Source organism: Podarcis filfolensis, assembly GCF_964270895.1.
Source record: "Podarcis filfolensis genome assembly, chromosome: 6".
In the NCBI taxonomy this organism is placed as follows: domain Eukaryota; kingdom Metazoa; phylum Chordata; class Lepidosauria; order Squamata; family Lacertidae; genus Podarcis; species Podarcis filfolensis.
In genome coordinates this window covers 58,902,439-58,927,896 of record NC_139609.1, presented here as the reverse complement: position 1 = coordinate 58,927,896, position 25,458 = coordinate 58,902,439, and the positions used below count along the sequence as shown (strand labels likewise).

General features: G+C 43.4%; 1 protein-coding gene across 4 annotated transcripts in view; it reads right to left on the bottom strand.

Annotated features, from left to right (window-relative positions):
- CNTN2 (contactin 2) overlaps positions 1–21,131 on the bottom strand; it is a 66,896-nt gene extending 45,765 nt beyond the window's left edge. For 2 of the 4 annotated variants that reach the window (XM_083618195.1, XM_083618197.1), the window contains exon 1: positions 20,876–21,131. The gene's annotated coding sequence lies outside the window, so the exon portion shown is untranslated. Of the gene's footprint in view, positions 1–20,502; positions 20,754–20,875 lie in introns of those variants that run through there. The other 2 variants (XM_083618194.1, XM_083618196.1) reach the window with 2 other exon arrangements.
- Positions 21,132–25,458: the final 4,327 nt, after the last annotated feature.

The following is a 25,458-nucleotide window of genomic DNA, read 5'->3' as shown; positions in this document are numbered from 1 at the left end:
ACTAAATTATACCAAAGTTATGAGGTTACTGAATACAGTTTTGGATCAAATGTCTCCCTAGACTATTTATTTATTTATTTGTTTGTTTGCTTATTAAAAAGATGGATGATGCAAAATTGCTCTCTCTCTTTCTCCTCTGTATCAGCTCAGCAGGTAGAGTCAGCACAAAACCAGCTACATTTAGTTAGTCAAATGAGCAGATTTGTCTCAAAGACACAGGGGGTGCAGACAGAGTTGAGTAAGGAGGAGGCTGTGCTGATTATAACTGAGCTCTCCATTTTCTTGCTTTATAAAATATAGATGCTGTATTCAAATGAAAGTGAATCTGGTCCCTTCTCTCCCTGGGCATTTAGCCTAAACAAACTATAGTGTCAGGGGAATAAATGGCTGAATAGGCAATCACATAATAAAATAACAGCAGTAGAACTGCAATAATTTTGGGTGTGTTAATTCTCCTGTCTTTTTTCCCCCTGCCTTCCAGTAGGTCATGAGTGACTATTACAATTTGAACCCCAGCTACTGTTGCTCTGAATTTACAGACTTCAGACTCAGTTTCTATTACTTCCAAAAGTACAAAATGACTATATAGTGCTCAGAGCTCTATGACTCACATAATGATATTTCAACCACCATTTCTTTCTTCATTTTAAGACCTCTTTTACACCTACGTTTCTGGTGCATGTGAATGTAAGGCTGGGCTCATAAGCACCACTTATATGGAGGGAATGCTTATTTTAGCAACAGGATGACCATTCCTCATTTCGGATGATTCCAGCACCGTTGATCTTCATCAGTTTGTTAACAGTAGCTTGGGCTTTTCAGACAGCCATACATCAGTCACTACCTAAAGCTTCCTAAGTTTTATTTTTAAAAATATTTTCAACCAAGGAAAAAACCAAGGCAGGAAGGGCCAACCAGAACCTAGCAGTGCTAAGAAAGCTGATTATATTTGATAAAAGGTGTGGCATATCTACTTCACAATCCGAAAAGCTCTTTTTTCGCTATGCATTTAGACACCTCTAAAGACAGTGGGCTATATCCAATGTTAGTCAGAGCAGACCCATTGAAATTGAAGGGTGTGACTAATTTAGGACCGTTAATTTCTTTGGGTTGACTCGAAATAGGGATTTGCTGGATATAACCCATCAAAAGCAATTTTTGCATCATGGTTCCTGAGATCAAGGAGTAAATTTTCATCTACATCTGTGTACACACACCTGAATGCTACTTTGAATCAAGATGGCAGATGATCAATACTGTAATGATTTTGTGGTTGTTCTTTGTTTCTTAAGACTTCCTAAGCAATGCCGGTATGGGTTCTAGAATATCACCTGAGGGCACATGATTCGGCTAATATGCTGAAGCTAACGAGGACTAGGTCTGATCTAGGCATGCCTGCATAGCAGACCACCCAAGACCACCACCTATACCAGAGCTTTCCAAACTTTTCATGTTGGCGACACACTTTTTAGTCCCCTTTCCAGCCCTGGGAGGAGTGTGGGGAGCGTTCATACAACACACCTACACACTGTAGCCGACACACTAATGTGTCACGGACACACAGTTTGAAAAGCTGTGACCTATACCAATGTGAGTGCCATGGTGGGAAAAAAGTGAGATATATGTACTAAAGAAATAAATTTACCAACACAAAATTCACTCATAAATTTGCCACACGAAACAGCCCACATCTTGATTAGCACATACTTCCACAAAAGTGTCCCTATCTTTGAAATATTGATCTTGCAAACCCGATTGAGAATATTTTCTATTTCCCTTTATCCACACAACTCATTAAAAACAACTCATTTCTCCAATACCAGTGCAGATTTTCAGGGGAGAGCTGTACCTGCATTTCTAGTAGGCTGCCTGAAAATATCTAGCATCTTGTCTATTTTTTGTTTGCCAGTCTCTTTGCCAACGTTTTGCAGGCCAAATTCAATAGTCCATTATTTCAGCCTGCCAATTATAAGATTCTTCTCTCTGCAAATTCAGCTGATCATGGTATGGAGGCTGCTGCCTTGAAGGCAGTTCTATGGTTGAGCAGCCACATAAACCACTTACAGTTACTCATCTAGTAAAGGTAATGAGGAATTTGCTGGAAATGATAAACAAGCCAACATATCTGCTCAAAGAGAATTTTTCTTTATCCTTTTCCCAGCTCCATATGACTGGAATTCAATAAAAGGTTTTGCCATACTCTTTTAGGCTGCAAAGTCTACAGTGCAGATGATGATATTCTGTGCAAAAGGTGTGTTAGTTGTGTACTGTCATGATTATCCTGTATTGGCAGATCCAGTAACAGTTTTGAGGATGTTCCACAGAAGCTGAAGTCTTATTCATGTAGTAAATAAATAGCTCAAGTCCTGCATGCAGTTTATCACATGTGGCCATGTAAACATTTGCCATGGGTTGCAAATTGCACATGAGATTCAAACAATTTCCTGCATAAAATAACTTCCATGTAGGAGATTCTGTCTGGATAAGATGTTTTCTTAGATCTGTTTTACACACTACATAGCAACATATTAGATTTCACCGTCAAGCATCCATTCAAAAGGGAACCAAAGTCAATCTTTGCTCTCTGATAAGGGTACCTGTTCTCCATAAGACACACAAAGTTTCAAATGCCTGTTTACCATGTTCACACAAAGGCACAAAGAAGCCCCCAGATTCTGCACTACATCCACAGATGGATAGATAAACCAGGACCTAAATTCAGAAAGAGGGGCAAGACCGGTATTTGCCTCTTTTCTTGGGATATCATTTCAGAGCTGACTTGGTGGCAGTGAAACAGTCTGCTGATGGATGCCCTGCTGCAAATGCTCCTATCCACTAGGATAGTGCAGGAAGCTGCATGAAAGAACATCTACTAATAGTCAAAGACAGATTGGCTATCTCATAAATGCCCCCGGGACCTAGGATGGATCCATTATCAAGGAACTGATGTTATAGACAGATGCCTACAGTTCCTTTGGGTCTTCCTGCTTTCCTCTCTGATAGGATTCTTTGAGCAAGCTGATGCCTACTTTGGGAAATGATCATAGAGGAGAAAAATCACACGTTATGGCTGTGGGCTATTCTGTAGTTCTATGTACATTAGCAGGACAAGCCCTAGCACAGCTGTTAAGAGGGTATCCTGATAAAAATGCAACTTTTCCATTCCATTTTCATTTCCTTCCACTTTAAATGGCTTATATCCCACTTTGTCTTCCTGAGGGAACCCAAAATGACTAAGAGCAAACAGAAAACAAAGTATCAGAATAATCAGAAAAAACACAGTACATATAAAAATATAAAATGACAAATGATCCTTTAGGATCCTGTTAAAAACATCCAAAGAGACTAGACACAGGCCCATTTAAGGAAGGTGTAAATGAGTGATAAAGAGACTACAGTGGTACCTCGGGTTACATACGCTTCAGGTTAGAGACTCCGCTAACCCAGAAATATTACCTCAGGTTAAGAACTTTGCTTCAGGATGAGAACAGAAATCGTACTCCGGCGGCACGGCGGCAGCAGGAGGCCCCATTAGCTAAAGTGGTGCTTCAGGTTAAGAACAGTTTCAGGTTAAGAACAGACCTCTGGAACGAATTAAGTTCTTAACCCGAGGTACCACTGTAATTGTGTGCAGAGCTGGACCTGAACATTTTGCTGCCTGAAGGATGAGATGGTGCCTGCTCCTCCTTTACACCCAGAAGCTGCCCATACAGACTATTGAATCTTACTTCAACATGGGTGATGGAACAAAGTCTCCTGAGGGCAGCAGCTGCTTAGGGGGTGCAGGCCAGGCCACACTCAGCTCGCTCTGTCATCCAACACCTTGCTGCTGTCTCTCCCAGTCCCCTAGCATTGGGTCATCCAACACCTCATTGCCCAAGGTGGTTGCTTCACTATAATTAATGACAAGCTACAGCTCATGATTAGTGAGGCGAGAAAACAGCAGTGAGCTCCTTTCTGGGAGCCCACACATTTGTGTAGTCCCAGTAAGCCATAATTTGGCTTACTATGTTGTGCAAACCAGGCCAATTTCTCTGAAATGGTCTCAACCTCATGTTTGAGTGTCAATGTGATGAAGATTTGAGGGGGAGAGTGATTATAAAAAATACCACCACAGGAAAAGTTATGTGTCTACAAGGCTCAATATGTCTTCTCTAAGCACCCCAAACAAGAAAGAAATAACATGGTTGTTCTGAACCTCACAGAAGCCTTAATCAAAGACATTAGGAGTAGCTTTCTGAGAGAACAAAAACATACATCCATTCTCACTATCCATGGGTTATTACAATATAATTAGGTTTCTTATCCAGTTAAAAGGAACACCGCACAAGACTTTAGCTAAAGTCAACACTATAAATACAAACATGCATTTAATTGAAACCATTGGTTAGTCCATTTGTCTTGGCACAATTTGTCTTTTACAAAGCACATATTAATATATTGTGGCTGCTCGCTCATCATGTCCACTCCGAAGAAACCTGAGAGAAAAAATGATTTGTTCGTTCAGACGTTTGTGACCGCTTAAGAGGATTGCTAGTTGGTTAGACCTGAAATCTGTTTTGGCGGATGCAGTGAGTGGCTTTCTTTTTTGTTTGCTCAAGTTCATTCTCTGACAGTGGCTTGCATATGTTAAATGCAAACTATATTAAACTCTTTGCTTGCATATATTAAACTGGACAAATATTCCAATTAACAAAGAACAGTGATTTTCCCAAAGAGAGCAACCAATTGTGTAACAGGGGCAATGTGTACTTTACAGGACTGTGGAAACCTGCCTTGTAAATCAGTCCACAAAAGTTACCAGCCTGGAAAAAAAAATCTTTACTAGCTACATTAAATTCCCTGCACTTGTCTGCCTGTAATTCCTTCTCATCTATTGCTACCAAGCTAATGCCTGACTATAAGGCTAACACGAGCATACAACAAGTCCAAAACTTGGCATTAGATTAAAAATTCAGGATCTTTCTAGCTCTCCTCCTTTCATTTTTAATATCAGCATGACACAGAAATCAAACAACTATTTTCACTCTATGCCATATGCCAGGCAAAGCTTCTGTTGCTCCATTTCTATTTGCCATGCCGCTGTTAAAGCACAGGAGCAGGGTGGAGAGAGCAGGTTCACAATTACAAGCCAACATATTTATTTTGTGTAAAACAAGCCACCGCATAAAATACAGAATTTGAGCTACACGGGGCAGACTGTTGGTTATTATTATTTTTAATACAGAATTCACGCAATCCTGACAATTCTGGTTCTGGCTTTTACAAGGCATCCTCTAACCAGGAAGCTTTTAGTACCAATTAGGGTTGTCACTCAGTCAAAGAAATCTCAGGCTATTAGCGTTAGAAGTTTCCTGCGGTGTGTTCTTTCTGATAAAAAAATTAAAATTCTTTACAGTAACTTCGTTTTGGAAAAAATGTTTGATACTTGCAGGTGTCGATGCATTTATAATCCTGTGGGTTGGAGACTAACAGAGAGACAATAAATGTGGACAGACCCTGTGAGCCTTTGTAGTTGCAGAGAACAAGCTATATTTCAAAGCTGGGAGGATAAACACCACTATCTACTACATAGTAGTTTAATCTCTCACTGACCTTTCTGTGCTTGAATGGATATCTTATGATGACCCATCTTATGACTACCCATCTTATTTGGACAAATGGGCTGCCTATAATAACTTAAGCCAGGATCAAAGTCAGCTGACAACGTTGTTGTTTCCCCCCTCCTGTTATATTTGCGACAATAACAATAATAATGGAGGGGGAAGTGGAATAAAGATTGTGAATTTCAAAACAGACTTTGTTTTCAGGCAGGGCTTGTATACACTTCTGCAGCAGGCGCCATCTTAAAAGAGGCACCCACCCTTCAAAAACCTTTTCCAGCTTGGCACATGCCAGTTGCAATTCCTAGACATCTTTAAGTTAAAAAATAAGGCACTTTAAAAAATGTATTACCCAGTTAATTGGGGACACCTTTTCAGTTGATCAAGAAGGCTTTAACTGATTAATCTAACTGGTACTGCAATCCCTATGTACACTTAGGTGGGAATGAATCCAGCCAGATTTACCTCAGTATAGGATTGTGCTGTTTAAATGTTGCAGCCGTAGTAATGGTATTAAGTTCTATTCCCTTTAGCACACACAAAACTACTTCTGACCCACAGAATGATAAATATGGGTCTTTAAAGGTGACAGCAGTGCTGTGAGATGGGCCTCACTCCCAGAAGCCGTTTGCAAGATCAAGGCTCAGCTCTGGATTAGGAAGTGCAAGAGTGAAGATGAGATGGCTTCTAAGCATCTGCAAGTGCGCCTTCCTCACACCACTGAGTAACCACAAGCAGGCTGCATGTTTGTGCATGCAAGCATGCATGCATGTGTCATGCTTCTTCAGAGCTTGTGGCTTCGAGGCCTACTTGAGCTCCGACACTTTTCTCTTTCAAACATTAAACATTGTATTGCGAGTGTTTTCATCCCCAAAAGCGCCGCCGCTAACACAGCTAACTTTTCTGGACCGCTTCTTATCACATCCCAATGCTCTTTTACCCCCAAAGCTAACAATGCCTCCTCATTCTGCCAGACAGCCAGGACTGCATCTCTCCTCTGCCTTTCACTGTCGCTCACACACATGCATGCTCAACATTCCCTGGGGAGGCAAGCGCACCTGTGTCAGGCCAAGCCCTCAGCTTTCCCTATCACCTTGCCTTTTCTCATCAGTACCACCCTGCATCTCTGCTCACGTTCCCTTGCTCCTCACGAAGTTCACACGTGCACCCACTTTGAGTTCTTCTGATTTGCTCTGACAAGCAGGAGGAAAGCCCTCGCTCATCACCCTGCAGGGCTACAGGGCTTGGCAGTACCGTGCTTCTCCCCTCCCTCCCTTCATCAGCCTCCAGCCTACAACCAGGGAGAGGGTATTAACAGGATGAGATGTGAGGCTGTCTCCAGCAATGATGGCTATGCAATCTATTAAACCAGAGTGGATGAGTGTCATTTAAACCCCTCCAGTCTGGGGACCAGCAGAAGACTTGGGCAGGAGTCTTGTCCTTTGCTGCAGCTGCAGCATCCCATAATAACTGGGCTATTCCAATGCTGCTGAAGTGGTTGAAGAAGGGGTACAAGGGCTTGTGCCATGCAAAAGTTCATTTGCTAACAAGAAAGAGATGTTGCAAAAGAGTACAAAGGCACCAGATTCCTATTCTACCTCTCTTGTTTGTAAAGGCCATGAAATAATTGATGCCGTTTCCATCTCTGTTTCCTTATTCTCAAAATAGTAACAGCCAATCATTTGCCCGCTACTTTACTAATAATAAACTACTATTATTTGCAACTGATGGTGATGAACACTGCCAGAAATGGATCAAAGCCCCAGATTCCAAAGTCCCTTACATTTCAAAGGGCTCAAACCAGAGCTGCTGCTGGAATCTGCCAGTTTTAGTGTTTCAGGCAAAATACCCGATTACTACAACTGGCAAAATGGAAACCTCCTTGAAAATCTTGGACAACTCCCAAACCTGCTTCTCTTAAAGCACAAATGAAATTGTATTTTATGCACCAGCGTACTGTAGTGGTTTGAGTGTTGGACTGGCGAGATCCGTGTCCAATCCCTGCTCACTAACTCTCTGCTCACTAACCTACCTCAGTGGGTTGTTTTGAGATCCAAAATAAGGAGGGAGGGAACTGTGTAGGCTGCCTTGAACTGCTTGGAGGAAGGCAGGATGTAAATCTAAGAAATGACAATTTTTCAGTTAGGATTTTTGTGAGCAGAGATAAACAACACCAGCTTCTGATTGCAACAAATCAGGATTCTCCTGTAGGCACAAATATTTTATTATCTTACGTTGTTATTCACAATTTACACAATAGCCCAAAAGGTTTTGCACCGCAACTCTTTGCTGAGTTAGAGATGTGTTACTCATATCCTTTAGCAATACTATAATTGGAACATTTGTTTTACATAGGTGAAAGCACAACTTGTTATCTTATGCGGTAGAGAGTATATGGCATAAGCCCAACCATTTTCTATTTGCTCGCTACTGCCAATACCCTGTAGGGCTGTGGTATGTTCATTAATGGCTGGTCTAGGACTGGGGGTTTGGGCTTTACTGATTCATTGTTCAACTACATGATGGGATGTGGTCACAACAGAACACTAATGTATGTGGAGCAAGTGCTGAGCATTACCCTTGAAAATTTGCCCTTTGACTGCAGTTTCAAGGCATGTCCGCTGCTGAAAGTGAAAGCCTCTCTGCTCCCTCCCTCTCCCCCAAAAGAAAGGATCACATGGCTGGAAAACTCTTTCTTGGGTTTCCTCTCACTCATGTGAAAGGGCCTGGGGCGATGCAGTAGCAGAATGCAAGAGCTCAGTTCCCAGCTCAAATTCACAATCAAACGAGTGCTAGAAGTAGCCTGGCATCATTAAGATCCTCTTCAACAGCCACTCTACATACTGGCAAATTTGACTGACCCTAGTCAATCATGTCTGAATTTTCGCAAATTAATTTGATTAGATGCCTGCAAACTGAAATCCGGCCAAATCTGTAGAGTAAGCACACAAATAAACAACCAACAAGTAAACCTAGGGGCTTGTCGACACCTGCTTGTCCTGTGCTTAGAAAGCTTGGGTCTGAGCTGTCTTCTGCTTGTCCTGTGCTTTCCAGACACAGATCTGAGTGGTTTTACCCTTGCCTAGCTGCATTCCCATGGAAAACCTATTCTTTAGTGATAAATCAGAGCAAATGGCAATCCACAGAGAACCCAGCTGCTGTTTACTCTGTTTCAGTGCTAAACTGCAGCTTTTCCCAGGGGAAAGTGGCAGGGCAAAGAGAAGTGTGGATAAGCCTCCAGGAAGGACAGTTCAAAACAGGTCAAGAAATAGTTCTCCCATAAAGGACAGCCCAAGACCTGGGATAATAAAATGATGGCAATCCTGCAAGCCTTAAAAGAATCAATGGTGGTTTTAAAATCTCATTCTTCAATTTCCAAAAGCTATTTATTTATTTGTTTTTTTAAAAAACCTAGTTGTATCACCCTGTGTATTTGACTATTGAAGAAAGCATTCCAATATCAATCATAAGCCAATCCAAGCTCTGAAACATGGGACAACATTGCTTTCCTTTCAGTGCTCATCACTGTTGCCCAAAGATATAGTGTCTTCAAAGTCATCAGAATGATTAATCTAAACCACATATCAAAGCTATTTTAGCAAACATCACTACAAGCCTAATAATTCATCATAACCCTTATCACATCTATAGATATGTTACAGTAACTATTGCCCAAGTTCAACAAGAGGGATAACACATATGGAAGCTGCTTCCACACACTGATTTCTTTGTTGAATTGGGAATCAGTTCCAGACTGGATGAGGATGGACACTGAGATACCTCTCTGCATTGTGATGCATAGGTGGAAGTGAGGCTTCTAGTATTGCCTCCTAACTGAAAATGTGCCATATGGAATGGTAATTTCAGAAATGCCACCATATGGAAGCAGTTTGCCTCTCCTGCAGGTTAATGTCTAAACTATGATTATCCAACAGATAACAAGCTTATGTTTTTCCTCAGTAAATATGGTAAAGTGTAGCACCCCAAGTCCAAGCCCACCTCCTGTAATGGGAAGCTAGTCCTATTAAAATCAACAGGACTTGTGCTGTTAAATGTATTGAGGAACTAGACATTGTGGGAGACAGCTCTGGCTTTAGCAAATCCACAAGGAGATGGCCTTGGCATTAGTTTCTGTATAGAACCATCATGATGATTTGCCAACATGTTGGCAGAGTCAACAGTGATTGCCCTCTGGACGACATGTGTGTGAGTGAGAGATAATAATTTTGATATTAATAAAATTCACATGACACCGAGTTATTCTGAATAATTGACTGATGTGTGATGGGTTGGATCTGAAGAGTGTAAGGTCTTAATTTTATAAGTGCGCAGGATGCCTCTACAATGAATTTGGGAATAAAAGGGATGTAGCTTCTGTGCTCCTTGCTTAATGTTATGCTAGCAACACTGCCTTTCTTCACAAGACCCTCAGCTGTTCTTTGCTGCTGTCATTTGGCAGGCTCCTGGTGACTGTTTTTCTGGCTGGAATGGCAGAACCTAAAGCTGTTTGTTAACTCTCCTTGGCTATGTATTATAGTTGTTTTTCGACGCATAAAATAGTTCCAAGATGCATCCATGACTTATTTTTGGCGTTGCTCACTCCGTACTATAGGTAACTGATTTCTTAATTCCTTAATGGATACTGACTGCTGATCAAATTCAGCTACTGATAGATGCCTCCTGGCTTCTGGCTTCCTCAACAGCTATAAGGCATCAACTTTATTGAAGAATGTGAAAAGGTTTCTTTAAAAAGAAGAGCTTAGGAAAAGACATCTTGCAGAACTAGCCAACCTGGTGCCCCCAAAATAGTATGGATCACTACTCCCATCATCCCTGACCACTGGCCATGCTGTCTGGGGTTAATGGGAACTGTAGTTCAAAACATCTGGATGACACCATGTTGACTTCCCCTGGTGTACTCTGATTTATGCCTGCTTAGCATTCCCCATTGATTGCCAGGGGACATTCTCTCAGGCAAGTGTGCATAGGACTGCAGTCTTAATGTGCCAGGATTGCCATCTGGCTAGGAATTTGTTGACACCACCAACCCTTCAATATCAGGTGGGAAGAAATATAATTCAAATTTGACTTCGTTTTACAATTTGAACACTTTCAATTTTCAGTTTTAAAACCTGATTTTAAGGGATTATCACCTTGACTTTTAAGGATCAACTTATCAGATTCAGGGATATAAAAACAGGTTTAGATTGGTTGGGTGGAGTTGTGTTTTGTTGCAGTAGTACGATTCTTGCTGTTTTGCTATGATTTGTATGAGAGGTACAGTAACCTTGCAAGGCTACTTGGATAATTTTGGAGATGAGGTGGAGGTGGGTGAGAAATGTGGACTATGTCAGCCATGTTTCATGAGAATATGTTAGTACCATGATAAATTATCATCAGCGCCCATTTTGGGACTTGGGACAAAAGCAGAGCTTTGTGACTTGAGGATATCTCTCAGAAATTGACCTACATGTAATCTTTCCTATGAAATAAGAAGAGAGCCAGTGTAGTGTAGCAGTTATTGTGTTCGACTAGAAGCTGGGAGACCAGGGTTCAAATCCTCACTTGGCCAGGAAGCTCCCTGGGTGACCACGGACCTGCCAGTGCCTCCCAGCCTAGTCTACCTCACAGGGTTGTTGTTGGGCTTAAATGTGGAGTGAGAGAACCATGTAAACAACCTTGAGCTTCTTGGAGAAAGAAGTGGGATATAAATGATGATGATGATGATGATGATGATGATGATAGTTATTCTGATATGAAGGTGTACCCAAATAACACTGACAAATCCTGTGTTTTAGATATCTCAGGCCAAATGCTGACATACTTTCCACATATCTACAGGATATCTAAGATGAAATAAAAAGAGGTGCTTCAGAGGTATTTAATATTTAGTTTAAAGGAGTGGTCTTGGTAATCCAGTATGGAAGGATTAGAGAGCTGAAGTGTTGAACAATACAAGCCTTAGCAGGGAATGCAGAAACTATCTCCAGTGCTGCTGTGATGAACTTTAGGCAGAAACTTGAAAACTGAAGCAGCTTCTGGGAACACCAGAAATAAATGTTCCTAAATCCCTGCCTTGAGCAAGTTGGTGGTTCTAATCCCACCTGGGTCAAAAATGCCAGCACAGGAGATAATAGAGGGAAGGGGCAAGGCTCAGTGGTGGATCAAATGGTTTGCATGCAGAAGATTCCCAATTCATTCCCTGAAATCTATAGGTAGGGCAGAAAAAGACTCTTGCCTAAAATCCTGGAAATCTGCTACCAGTCAGTACCAACAATAGGTGGACTATTAATCCAAAGGTATAAGACAGATTCCTAGGTTCTCCCCTACAATGTCTCAGAAAAAGTTCCCCTGTCTTGCTGTTTACAATGGTGAATGATATTCACAGAACATTCACCGGCAGGACACATAACATTCAGACTTCCACCTAGTACTCGGATTGAAAGGTCTAGTAAAATTAGGCGCTAATGTGGGAAATTCTGTTCATGATTTATAAAGAACTACAAAAACTGGTTTGGTTAGAGTTTGGAGAAAGAGACAATGGAGTACCCAATCCCAGTGCATGCTAACGGTATCTGGACACCCACATTAAAACACGTATATTTACTTATTTTTTAAATCCCTCTCCCTTTTTTTGTTTGGGGATATTCAACGTGGATGAGAATAGAAAAGAACAACAAAAGAATAAAATGATTCTATCTCACCCTAAACATTAAAACTGCATTAAAAATTGCATAACTTGAAACAGATAACTTGAAGCCCAAGTTGAAACAGATTCCGGTTTCTTATTTGTGGTTGCAATGGGACAAGTGCTGTCTGGAAGCTGAGGGGGAAGGGAAGGTAACAGGTGGGAACATTTCACCTATGAGAGAGAGCCTTCAGACACACAAGGGGTAAGGAGCTGGCTCTGGCCGGAGGACTGGATGCTTCCGTCTCCTAGACCCCACAGCCCAACTATGACATGTGGGTGCAGCCTCCCACCTGCCAATCATCTGACAATACATGACAACTAAATACACCTTCCCATCACATGGTTCCCCAAGTCCCTGGAAACTGTAGTTTTCCCACCACAGAGCTACAATTCCCAGCACCAGTGACAAACTACAGTTTCCATGATTCCTTGGGGAAGTGACATGTTTTAAATGTATGTTGGATGTGCTTTGACTGTATTGTGTTTCCAGGAGCTAACTACGGAACTGAGAAAATAGAGATGGATATTTTAGGGATGGTTAGGACTAAGGGAAAGAAGGACAGGAGTAGATTGGGTGGGACAAAAGAGCGTTCCCACTGCTTTAAGGTTCAATTAGACTTTTTAAGAACTCGCCTTTTCCTTCATCTGAGCCTGTGGGAATAGTGAGTCATTCTCTTCTCCCCCCCCCCCACCTCTCTCTCATGCACAGATTTGTGTAACCCTCCCAGAATGCTAATACTACAAATGAAGATATAGAAATCTTGTAATGTTGTACAAAGAAATGCTACACACAAAATTTAAAGGACTTGTGGAAATATGACAAAGTTTGGCCCTTGCCACTTTTGCCAAAATCAACAAAACATAAGTTCTGTGCATCTGGGGCTCCAAAACTTGCTAGATTTCACATAATTGTTTTCCATAAAGATAACTTGATCTTCAGCTCTGCCTTTATATACTGTAGCTAGCTGGGTCTTAGGAGTTTGCAGCTTAGCTTTCTGCTAGAAAAGTCCTTTCCATCCCTGTGCTTAGAGGAAGAACTGTGAGGGGAGAGCCGTCCATCAGGCAAGGCCTTTTCCACCTGCCTTACCCCACCCTCCAGACTCTGCTTCTCAATTTGTATTGTACTGTTTTATGCACTCTGACTTGCCATTGCTTTTATTGATTATAATTTAGAAATTATTTATTGTAATTGTTAAGATTTCTGTTTAATTTTGATATGCTGATATTTAATATTCTATACTATTCTAATGGATTGTTGAATATTACTTTAATTGATACTGGTTGCTTATTTTAAAGTTGTTTTATCACTACATTTTTGTATTGGATTAGATTGTTACAAGGTGTACATTCTTTGTTTCTTCAGCTTTTAAACCACCTTGGGTATAGTAAAATAGAAAGGCGGTATACAAATTAAATGTGAAATGAAATGCTCTGCTACAGTTTCTGGGTAAAACTCCTGGGCATGCTACACTTCTTTTCTTCTCTAAAAAAAAAACAAAATATATATACTTTGTATTGCCTTGTCTTGCAATTGGGAGACTATTGCAAGAAATGGGAAAAGCATCCATGATTTTTTTTTTGGGGGGGGGGAGCAAGCAAGTATTAAGGCTGAAAACCCTCCAAACTACTTTACAGTCAAATCTTCTGATCAAGACATCTGCCCTGACATTGAGCTCCAGCAGCGATGAATGCCTGACTTGAACAGAGAGAAATACGAAGGCTATAAGCCACCAGGGACAGAGACCAACCAGGGCTTCATCTGCTTAAGGTCTCTGTTTACCTTTTTATGAGTACAAGGACAGAGTGAAGACACAGCAGAGAAGAGACCACAAAAATTAATGGCGTAGGAGAGAGGGGGGAGGGGAGGGAATTAGTCATCCTCTAACAATGACTAGGAGAATATGGAAGGCAATGCATCAAAACGCAGCATATCAAAACCCAGAGAAATCAATTAAGGAAAGGAGCCAGAAAAGAAATGTCAGGGATATTCTGTGCCAATAGGGCAAGGAGTATCTGCCAGTCAGGAAGGAGCATTATGAAGTAATGAGCCACAATTGCAGTTCTCCAGAAAGTCCTCCTAATGAACTGCTGTCTCTGGAACACTATTTTCTCCTATAAGCGAAGCCTGTTTAACAGGAATCATTACAGAAGGTGAGTCAGCCGTACAATACAATCCTATGCATGCTTCCTCAGAAGTAAGCCTCACTATGCTCAATGGGGCTTACTGCCATGTAAGTGTGCTTACGTACAACTGTGTGCTTACTTACAGCCTTGAGAGGAGGGTGGGCTGTTTTACACATGGCATGCTACACTCTCTTAGTGCCTACATAGACCAGTTTCAAGGCACTGGTGTTGTCCCTGCTCCAGCCCTATAAAGCTGGGACAAGGAGCTGGGGGAAAGACGAATCATAAAGCCACAACAGGACGGTAGTCTCCTTGGATAAGAAACACTGCTTGGACTACACTTAAAAGATGTATATTCTGACTTCCTATTTGCAGTAAGTAAACATTCAAGGAGGCTTGCATCAAATCTTTCCTCTTAAAAACCCATCTAAATCGTTCACAACAAACAATATTCCTGTCTCAGAAATCATAAACCAAAAAGCACAATCTTACAGAAAATGTAGTCCAAGGATTATTCATAACCAGAGTCCTTCAAAATTCTCAGTAAATGGAGCTGTGTTTTGAACAGGGTGCTTCAAGGAAATCAGCAATGGTGCTTGGTGATATATTGGAGAGGAGGGTGGAATTGTTCACAGACCTGGAGTGGGTGTGTGAGCAAGGAAGGCGGAGGCAGGCAAGGGAAGGGAAGAACAATGGCTTAGCAAAACCATCTCTCTCACACACACTCCTCTTCTTCCTGACCTTATTCTGTATTCAACACTAATGTCCCATAACAAATGTGACTGATCTGTAGAAAAGACTGTACAACTTGAAAAAAGAGACAAGGCATGTACTTTTGTAAACCAAGAAAATATATAATAAAAAATTATTTAAAAAAAACACACAGGGATTTTAGGCCTGTCTTTGGTGTCCCTTAACTTGGAATAATCAAAACGTAAAGGAAACCGAGAGTGAACAGCAAAATAGTGTGGTGAAGAACATTAAACCTTAGTTACAATGACAAGGCTATGCTGTTTTTAATACAAAACAAGGCTACAAAAACAATGCTAGAACCTAGAAGCCAAATGAGAAATAGATTATGAGTCTCCTTGGACTAGATGACCCTTGGGGTCCCTTCCAACTCTACAATTCTATGTTTCTATGATTCTCATAGTGAAGATTCAACATGATTATCATAATTGGCAAGGACACTGCTGAGGACAGGGCCTTGATAGGCTTAAATGGAATTTATGGGAATGTGGACTTGCTCTCTTAACACCCCACTAGACAGCCTTAAACTCCCAGGACAGTCACCAGTCTTTGGCCTCTTTGGCTTGGCTGGCTGGGAGCTGATGTAGAAAGCCTCCCCGCCCCCCCCGCCACCTCTTCATTTAACCTGCAATGCCTAGAGAAGCTAGCAACCGTCTCTGTATGAACTGTTGGGAAAGAAGTCTCCCTTATCAGTGTCAACGAGGGAAACACCTTAGGATGAGGCAGCAAGCAACAGCGGTATCCGCTAGAGAGCTAGCTGAATGCCCCCTGTCTGCTCCCATGCTGGAACAAAAAGCCTCAAAGAAGCTCCTTTTAGATATCCTAGTTCTGAAGCATTTGTTCCTGAAACATACGTGAGGCCCTTGCATCACTCTGAGGCTTTCCTTCATTAATCTACCTTCATGCAACAAGAACTGCATAAGGGAAAGGTCTCTGCTATGGGACACAGAGTGAAGCTCAGAAAGCAAGTGAAATGGCACATGGCTGGCTCAATGTTGACCAGGGCAATGATTTTTCTCTCAGCACTCATTCTTAAGGGCACCACCTCAAGGGAACCCATTACCAATGGAGGAGTTGTGGGCTGTAATAAGATATCAAGCTCTCTAACCATTTGGTAACGCTATGGGTTCAGCAGCTTGCCCCTATCTAGTGGGCTCCCAAGAGCTTCAATAATATGAGAGGACTTTTAAAATCTGCTTTTCTTCCACTCCTAGTCTCTGCTTTCTGCAGACTTTCTGAGGCCTGAACGTAGGGTTGTAGCCAATTATGCATTTTAAAAAAATTAAAAATAAACGTTTTTCCTTTTGTGTATATATTCATATTTATGCATCATCCTACCAGGCGTGGTTTTTTTTAAAAAAAATAAAGCGCACACCCCCCTTTCCTCCTTCCCTTTCTCAGTTGTAGTCCACATAAGTGAAGGTACTCCCTCCACATAATATCTCATCAATCTGAACAACCTTTCACACCTGCCTCTACGGAACAAACCCAAGGCTACTCATACCTAGCTAATGAAACCAGTGGAACAAACCTCACCAACCCCTATTGAATAAGAGAAGAAAGCTGCCATTCCTCAGCAACCACAAAGCATGCAGGGTCATTTCATTCCAAGTGGAGAACAGCTACTAGAGATCCCAAGAAAGGTAGGTGAAACAAGCACTCTTATCACAGTATGAGGAACAAAGGTTTTGCAGTCTGTATCTGACAATTGCTAGTTCTATCCATATGCTAGCAGCTTTCTAACAGTGAGCATGTACAAATCCATAGTGCCTTTTTTTGGTCATTCTTTACCAATGCCATCACTTATATGCTATTGTTGTTTAGGCTCCCTCAATATTCTGCAAGCAACTTCCTGCTGCGCTTCTGTTATTTTTGCCCCAGGATCCTGTCTAGTATCTTCCTCTAAGCCCGATCCTAAACTCAATTATGTCAGGACTCATTCCTGCAGTGCTGCTCACAGTGGTCATATGTCTTATTTGAGAGAGGACAGACCACTATTTAAAGATGCCCTGTATTTTAGAGGTGAGGAACCCATAGCCCTCATTGAACTCTAGCTCCCTTCAGCCCCAGCCAGCATTGTCCGTGGTCAGGGAGGATAGAAGTTGTAACCACAGGGTCTCCACCCCTGCTCTACTTGAAGGGCTGTCCAGTCCAAGTCCATTTTATAGAGAAGAAGGTCCTTAAAGTTCCCATCAACAGTGAACACATAAACAACAGAGCAGGATGACCAGGCACTCAAATCAATTGGTCACATTCTTCCCCTCTACACTGGTTTCTGTTTAAATCATTTTTGAATTTGCATCTATGTATATTAAATGAGCACATGCAAAGTTTATGCAGATTTGCTCTCTCTTCTTTGGTGATGCACAAATGGGCACCCTAACTTACACCCACTTCACTTACCTCCACCAGCTAAGCAGATTTAGCTAAAGAGAGGAAAGACACAGGAAGTCACAGGTTGCTTCTCACTTACTTTTTGTTTAACTTTCACCTCCTCTTGTTTAGACTCCTAATAATGCTCCCAAGAGGCAAAAGAGAAGTTCAAGCAATAATTTGCCACACTACTCAATTCCCCTTCTCATCTAGTTTTTACATCAGAGATTATTTCCTTAAAAATAAAAATAAAGGAAGCATACCATGGCAATATTTAGGGGTTGCATATTTCAGGATTTCTTCTGAAGAATAAATAACACTTGGGAAGTGGGTTGGAGTCGGGGTAATACATATGTAAATACCTGCCTCCCAACCCCAGTCATTTACAACAGATGACCCACAGTCAAAAACTCATGGGGAAAACGTGCTTCTGATCCTGCAGATGGGAGAAGAAGCTTAGTGTTGCCAGTGCTTATTTTGGGACATGGCTCCTATGCTTTTAACAGCTGTGTGACAGAATGACAACCAGCAGGCGATGCTTCTCCTGCCTGACACTGTATCACCACACTAGGAAAACATCCACTTCCTGAACTGCCTCTTATCTGCCTGCTAAACATACAGGAGTAAGTTGGCAGTTCTAAATAGACCATGTGCCACTTGCATGCCTGTCGCTAGATCAGAAAGAGACAAGATGGAATGAACAAAAGGATGCTGGACTTTCTAGATTCAGACATCCAGTCTGTCACCTTCCTTTACACTTTGGATTGCTTGCAAATCTGCTGAACTATCACTGGCCAAATCAATCACAGCAATAGTAGCTATCTGTTCAGGGCTCCCATACGATCAGTGCCGCCTTCACAGTCAGCCATGCAATGTATTTTCACAAGCATCTGTGTTGTTTTCAAGTTAATTCATACTTCAGGCTGGTCTCAGCATGCTTTCTCATCCTCTGCCCCCTTCCCCACTTATTTAGAGCAGCCTTCTTAACAGCTGTGTGTGTATAAGTAAAGAGAAATGGACCAGGTGGCTTTGCTTGTAGCCAGATGGGCCAGTGACTGCATGGGGAGCAGAAATATGTTCAGTTTAAATCCACAAGGGTTTATGTGAAATGTGGTCTGGGTAAAGGACAGTGATCCAACTGCTAGCAGCTAAGCAGGCAGGACCTGGCTTGGAAAGAGGAAGGAGGCTGGTGTTATAAAGCCCCGACGCTTTGCAGTCTTGTGGACTGTGTAAGTGAGACCACGTTCTACTGGACTAGAGGGTTAGGTTGCTGCCTTCATGGTGCCACAGGTTCTGGGATCAAAGCCTTAGCACCTACCAGGAGGAATTAGACAAATAAATGGCTCCTTTGGCAATGATATGTTTACTGATTATTATTGAATTGAAAAGCATAAACCAAATGCTGACCTTACAAGTTTTTATTTAAATTGTGCATCACAAACAAATGCCTGATCATGGAGCTCTGGAGTGTGTGGTCTATGCTAGAATATGCAAGCATTTCAGTTATTTGATCCAGAAAGTGATGGCTGAAGCTGCAAGCCTCCAAGCTGCCTCTCGCCCACTCAGCTTCAAAAAACAACAACCCAGTGGCACCTACTGAGGAGGAAGGCTTTTCAGAAAACAGCAGCAGAGCCCACTTTCTCAAAAGCATGTTGCACTAGCCTCAGTTGGCAGGCTGTCAATGCACAGCACACACAAACAGGTGTAGAGAAGAGGCGTTTGGCCCCAGCCCCACTCTTTACAGACAAGCTGTGAAATGCAAAGGCTAGAATGGCATCTTATTGCCTGGGTCGGAGCATTAGCAGATGGTTGGACATGATGCCGGATGGATCTGGTGCAATCACAAGCAGAGATGCTCTGGAGAGAAAGGGCAAACAGCTCTCATATTTAAAACTGTCGTTTTAGCAACTCATTCATTCAGCCTTGACGCCGAAGAAGTTGAAACTTGCATAGGTCAGGCCTGCACAACTTGTCACCCATCTTGTCAAATGAAGGCAAGTAGTGCAGCCTCCCAGGTTCCTGACAACTTTCCTCCCCCCCTCCCTTACAAGGCTCTTAGTAAACTTCCAGGCAGGAAGAAAAACCAAGTGAGTGATCTAGTGCTTGATGGGCTACCTTACAAAACTAAGGAGCTCCATTCAGCCTGGTGGGTCACAAAAGTTGTCTGGGTTTGCTCCAGATCCGAATGAAATACAAAATCAGTAAAGATTGGGACTGTCTGGGCACTTATCAGTTCTGATACCTGAAGGCCATCCCATCAAGTACCCCCCCACCCCAACAGCCTCTTCTACAGTTACTGTACATACTGCTCTACGAAGGGAGCAGGGTGTCCAAAGTGGCTTAATAGGCTTGGAGAGAGAAAAATACAACACCCACACAGAGTAGAAGCCAGCTCCCTTCTCTCTGGAGCCCTAATGAGGAGACAGACTCTTCTTGCTGTAGGAAAACTCAAACTGATCCCATCCTATTGGTTCGCTCCCTCCCCTGATCTCTTCCAGTTCAGGTGTGGGTGGTCGTTTCGACACCGCTTTCTTTGGTCACACCGGTTCAGAAAAGCCAGTCAAAAAACCTGGGCCCTCCTGCCACCACTTCTTCCGACACCCCTTGCAAAGCATCGCAGATAAACACGTTTTCAACAGGGACCGCACCCCATCCCGCCGCCAACCCTTCCCTTGTCGCTGATTGGCGACGCTCTTGGGCACCTCTCCCTCGGCACCGGCAGCCCCTTCCCTGGCATCCGTGCCATGCCCGTGCCATGCGCCCACGCCAAACCCGTTGCCATCACTAGACAGCCCTGCTCGGGTGCGGCGGCGTGGCTGAACGACTGATGTCATGATCTCCATCTCTCTCTCGCTCCCCTCCCCCTAGACTGAAAGTTAGCTTGCACCTTCCGGAGCAGCCCAAATCTTGGGAACAGAGTCAGGGGAGCCTAAAAGGACACCCCGCGCCCCCTCCTCCTACCTTGGGCAGAGAGAGTGACTGGATCGGCATGTGTATGCGCGTGTGGCGTGCCTGGGCGAGGAGAGCCCGGGAGCTCTCGATGCAGCAGCAGCAGCAGAAGAAGCAGCAACCTTCCTCTCTGCCGCCTGCCCTCCTTCTGCAGGTGAGCCTTCGCCTTGTGCTGCTGCCTGCCTGCCTGCCTGCCTGTGTTATGTGTGCGCGCCCTGAGCCACTGCAGCATCTCTGCATTAGGATGTGCTCCTCCCTTCCCCTCCCTTTCCCTGCGCGCTCCCTCTCCGCCCGCCCCCCCCCGCAACGTTCCAGGGACCTAGAGAGAGAGAGAAAGAGAGAGAGAGATGGGGGCACCCCCTCCCTCCCCCCTCTCCGCCGTTACCTCATTTGCCAGGACCAGTCAGCGCCTGCGAGAGTGACTTGCAAGCAGCATCCATAATGCGTGGTCTTCCTCAGCTGGCGCGGCTGCTCCGAGCTCAGACGGTCCCTCGCAACACTTTGGGTGGGCGGGAGGTCGGCTTGCCCTGGGCGCACCCCGTGGTGAGGGCTGCGGGGGGTGGGGGACGGGGACATATGGTCGCGCGGGGCAGGAGAGGAGGGGAATCTCCGGCTCGGCCCCTCCCCTGCCCGTTTACATTCTTAGGCAATTCGAGATGGCGAAAAAAAAAAAAATCCAGACTTCCAACCCCGCCCACCTCCGGCAAATATTTAATTCCATAATTGCGTGTGTGGCACAGGATATAATTTGCGGCGTGCAAGGGCCAGCCTCGGAGGCGCACATCCTCCTGAAAGGTGATTTCCCATCTCTGACTAGCATTCTGCAAATGCTGCTGGTAGGCCTGTTTACAAGGATACCTGTATCACAGGATCCAACTATTAGGGGCCAAGAGGTATTTGCTCCCCCTAAAATATTTGAGGGAGCCACCCCTCCCCCAAAGTTGATGGGCATTGCCATTCAAATGGTGTGCATGCACCACGTTATGTGGGACAGGGCTTACCTGGGCCTCCCCAATATTTTATTCTAGTTGGCACCCTTGACCTAAATCATCTATTATCTATTTCTATCTCTATAGCTATCTGTCTCAAGGTGGGCAATCCCACTGGAGATTGTCCCCCTGCTAACTTTATTGAGGACCCAGTTAACATGTAATGGATAACCACATTCAGTGCTTAATGCGGAACCCAGAACTCATGCCCAGAAATCTGTGCTTCCCAAAATAACAGGCTAGTTCTTTCTGAGATTGGAAAGTGTGTTGGAGCATGTGCAGAGAGCAGCATTTCCTCACTGCTGCTGAGTCAGTCTGCTCAGCCCAGTCTGCTGCCATGCAGCTGCAGGGAAGAGAGTTCTTTCTAATAGGCAGCCAGATGTGCAAATGTGATTTGCCATGGCATGTAGTGAGCCTTGTGTATGGAGTATGTCCTAGATGAACACTAAAACATTAGTTCTCAAACTACATAGTGAGGAAAAAAGAGCCTGGTCCCCTTGCCTTTAATGGCAGCCCTTTGGCTGATGCTTTTCAAAGGTTAGGGGTGCAGGATGATTCGGCTAAAATCTGAAGGGAGGACAATGCAAAATAGGCATCAAATATAGAAATGGCGTGGAGGAAGAGAAATATGTTTATTGAACCCCAAAAGTTTCAAATATCTTCTTTAGAGGCACTTTTTGGTGCAACCAACTTGATGCTTTAGGCCCCAGCTTTGTTAAAAAAGGTTATTGAGACCCAAGAGACAAACTGGTTGCACCTATAGTGTCCTTAAATAAGATATTCAATAAACATTAAATATGTTTAATAAAGTTTAATAAATGGGGTTTTCTGTGCATCTGGAACATTTGGAGAAGTCAGAGATAAGGTTGCATAAATGCACTGTCTGGTAAACCAATGTATTTTGAAGCCTACAGTAGTGAGGTATCAGGCAATGCAACAGATTAAATTCTTGATTTGCATTGCTTTGTGAGGCACAAACTGCAGTTCTTTACACTTCTGTGTTTACTGTGATGGAGGAAGTTGCCACACAGATCTTCTTCCCTCTTTGTTCTTTTCTTGGTTTCTTTTTGCTCTGCTGTGTGTGTTGTGCTGGGACCAGTCCTGACATTTGGACAGGGCCGACAAATTTATATATTACTTCCCACTACAAAAAATCCCAAAGCAATTTACAAGCAGAGTAAAAATGCAATAATAAAAAAAATGTGTTAGCATGTTAAAAACATCATAAAATCTTCAATCAGTGTGTTGAAAGCTACTTAAGCATGTTAAATGCTACACTTATTTTAACTTGCATTAAAATGCATTAGTGTTTGTTAAAGAGATTTCTCATCCCATAAACATTTTCTGCAGGACAGAAGACCTTTCCGTGAAGCGGCAATAAGCAGGCAGTTGCTTGGGGCTGTAGAATCAAGAGGAGTGAGGCAGAGGAGAGAGAGAGAGAGAGAGAGAGAGAGAGAGAGAGAGAGGGAGAGAGAGAGTTTAAATCTTACAAATGAGCTGCTGAAAAAGTGGGGGCAGTCATGTAGACTTTTTCTGAAATGTGATCAAGTGAGGATTGCGTGAGGCCGGTGCCGCTAGTAGTACACATGGTAGCAAGGAAATGTTGTTTCTTGTTGCCCTAGAGATCTGGTCTTTAGAGAATACTTGTCAACTCCCAGTAGACAGATGAACTGCAAGTGTTTTTTATGGCCAGCTTTCGAGTGATTCATATTGCTGTAATAATATCTCTAATATTAATGGGTTTATTTCCTATCATTCTGCAGAGGAAGATGCTATATCGTCCTGCTGGAAGAAATAACTATATAGATACACACACACACACACACACACACACACACAGAGAGAGAGAGAGAGAGAGAGAGGGAGAGTGTGTAGGGGCTGCTGCCCCTGCTTGCTCTGCTCGTGAACCATGCTTACCCGCCAATCCCTTGCCAACCCTTTTCACCACACCTGCCTAATCCCTCATCCCTTTACACCTGACCAAATCTCCTGCCTTTACACCACACCCATTTCCTTGCCTATTCCCTCACAGCTTGCCCCAACCCCTTTTAAAGGAGGGTGGGAGGCATGTCAGAAAGTGGGCTGGCAAACTGCTCTCTGAAGCACCTCTCCCCTTCTGAGAAAACGCACTCCAGCAGCATCTAATAGTGAGGGGCTGCCGTTTCAGAGTGACTTGGCAAAGTGCTTCCCTTTCCACCCCCTGTTAAACAGCTTACCTGGGCTGCCTGTCACCTGCACTGCTTGCTGGCTTTTCTGCCCACATGTCATTTTGTTGTCACACTGGAGTTGGTGTGGCCACCTGCTGGTGACCACCTGAACTACAACATGACTACAGCCTTACATTTTTCTGTCTATAGGAAAAAGTGCATGTATGTATTATGGTGTGCATGTATGTACATGTCTGTCTGTCTATCTATCTATCTATCTATCTATCTATCTATCTATCTACTTAGCTATACATGGACAGATACATGTCTACACAGAAGCAAGTCTCATTGTTTCCAGTGGTGTTTACTTCCAGGAAATTATGTATAGAATAGCAGTCTTCCAGTATAATTCTATGATTATCTAATCAGAAAGATGTCCCACTGAATTCCTTAGGGCTTACTCCCAGGTAAGTGGGTATATATATTTGCAGCCTTACATTGCAGTCCAAACTTAGTAGATCCCAGATTGACTAAGCCTCTCCCTGCCCCAGAATTCTTGGCATGTGGAATGGGGAGCTCTGCACAGGTGAGTGATGTTGAAGCCTAGCAGGGCTGGGCCAGGGGCAGTGCATCCCATTTCACTGCCTGAGGAGAACTGGGAAGGTATTACACCCCTGTCCCCAAAGCCTGAAAGCTCCCTTACCTGGATTGTGTGGCAGAACCCCTGAAGATGATGCTTCTTTGGGTTCTGCTGCCTGAGGCAGCTGCTTCAGCTTGTCTCATGGGTGGGCCAGATGTAGCCAGCTAAGTTTGGCTTCAACAAGCCTTTTTTCAGGCCACAGCTACAGTTCAGGTTTACTCTTGTCTGTTTTACAAATGTCTGTTTTGCCTGCTCCTTCTAGTGCTATTGTATTTGGTCTTTGTGTTGGGTCTTCAGTCAGTGGGATCGTTGTCCGATCACATTGAGTCTTCCGTCAGGATGCATTGCAGGGGATCAGACCCTTGGGTCTCTTTCAACTTCTATTATTCTATGTTTCACTTCCTTTATTGCAATCTTTCCAGATCTTCAGCTCACCCGTTGGTTTTCTAGATCACAACAGAAAATTAAGCAGCTGCCATCTTGTTGACTGGGCCAAATCTGTGGAGTTATTTAGGGGTGGCGGCAATAGTGGGGAAATCAGCAAACTTTCTCGAAATGGGAGGAGCCCAAAATTCCCAAATGTTGGATTGGCAGGAGTTCTGCCCGTGTACATTTTCGTGACATTGCAAGATGGGAAAGAGAAAAGTTTTCTGTATTCAGTTTCCAGTGCAGTAATAACGTGCCTGTGCTCTGCTTTTACATGTTATCAAAGCGCTCCAGACACTATAGGAAGGATACAGGTGCTGCAGACGGACAGTGTGATGTAGGGGTTAAAGGGCTGGACTAGATCTGGGGAGACCCTGGTTCAAGCCAGCATGAATCTCGTCTTCTGCCTGTTGTTGTCCCTCAAAGCACAACCCATTTTGCAAGGTTGTTGAAAGGGTAAAAGTGGTGGTGAAAAACTATGAGTTCTGTGGTGGAATGCAGGGATATGGATGTAAATAAATAAATAGATGCATGCATGGAAAGTGACTTGGCATGCCTTGGATCACAAAAAGTGTATTATTGGAAAACTTCCTTCTTTGCTGTTTTCATTGTGAACAGTTACTATAGGGGTTCTCCAAGGAACGTGCTGTTGGTTTCCTTTACATCTGGGACATCTGGACATAGTAAATCAGCACATGCAATTTGTGTGGCTCCTCTTCCTGAAGGATCCTTTAGCTAGGGACAGCTGAAGGTGCCTTCTGTCCTG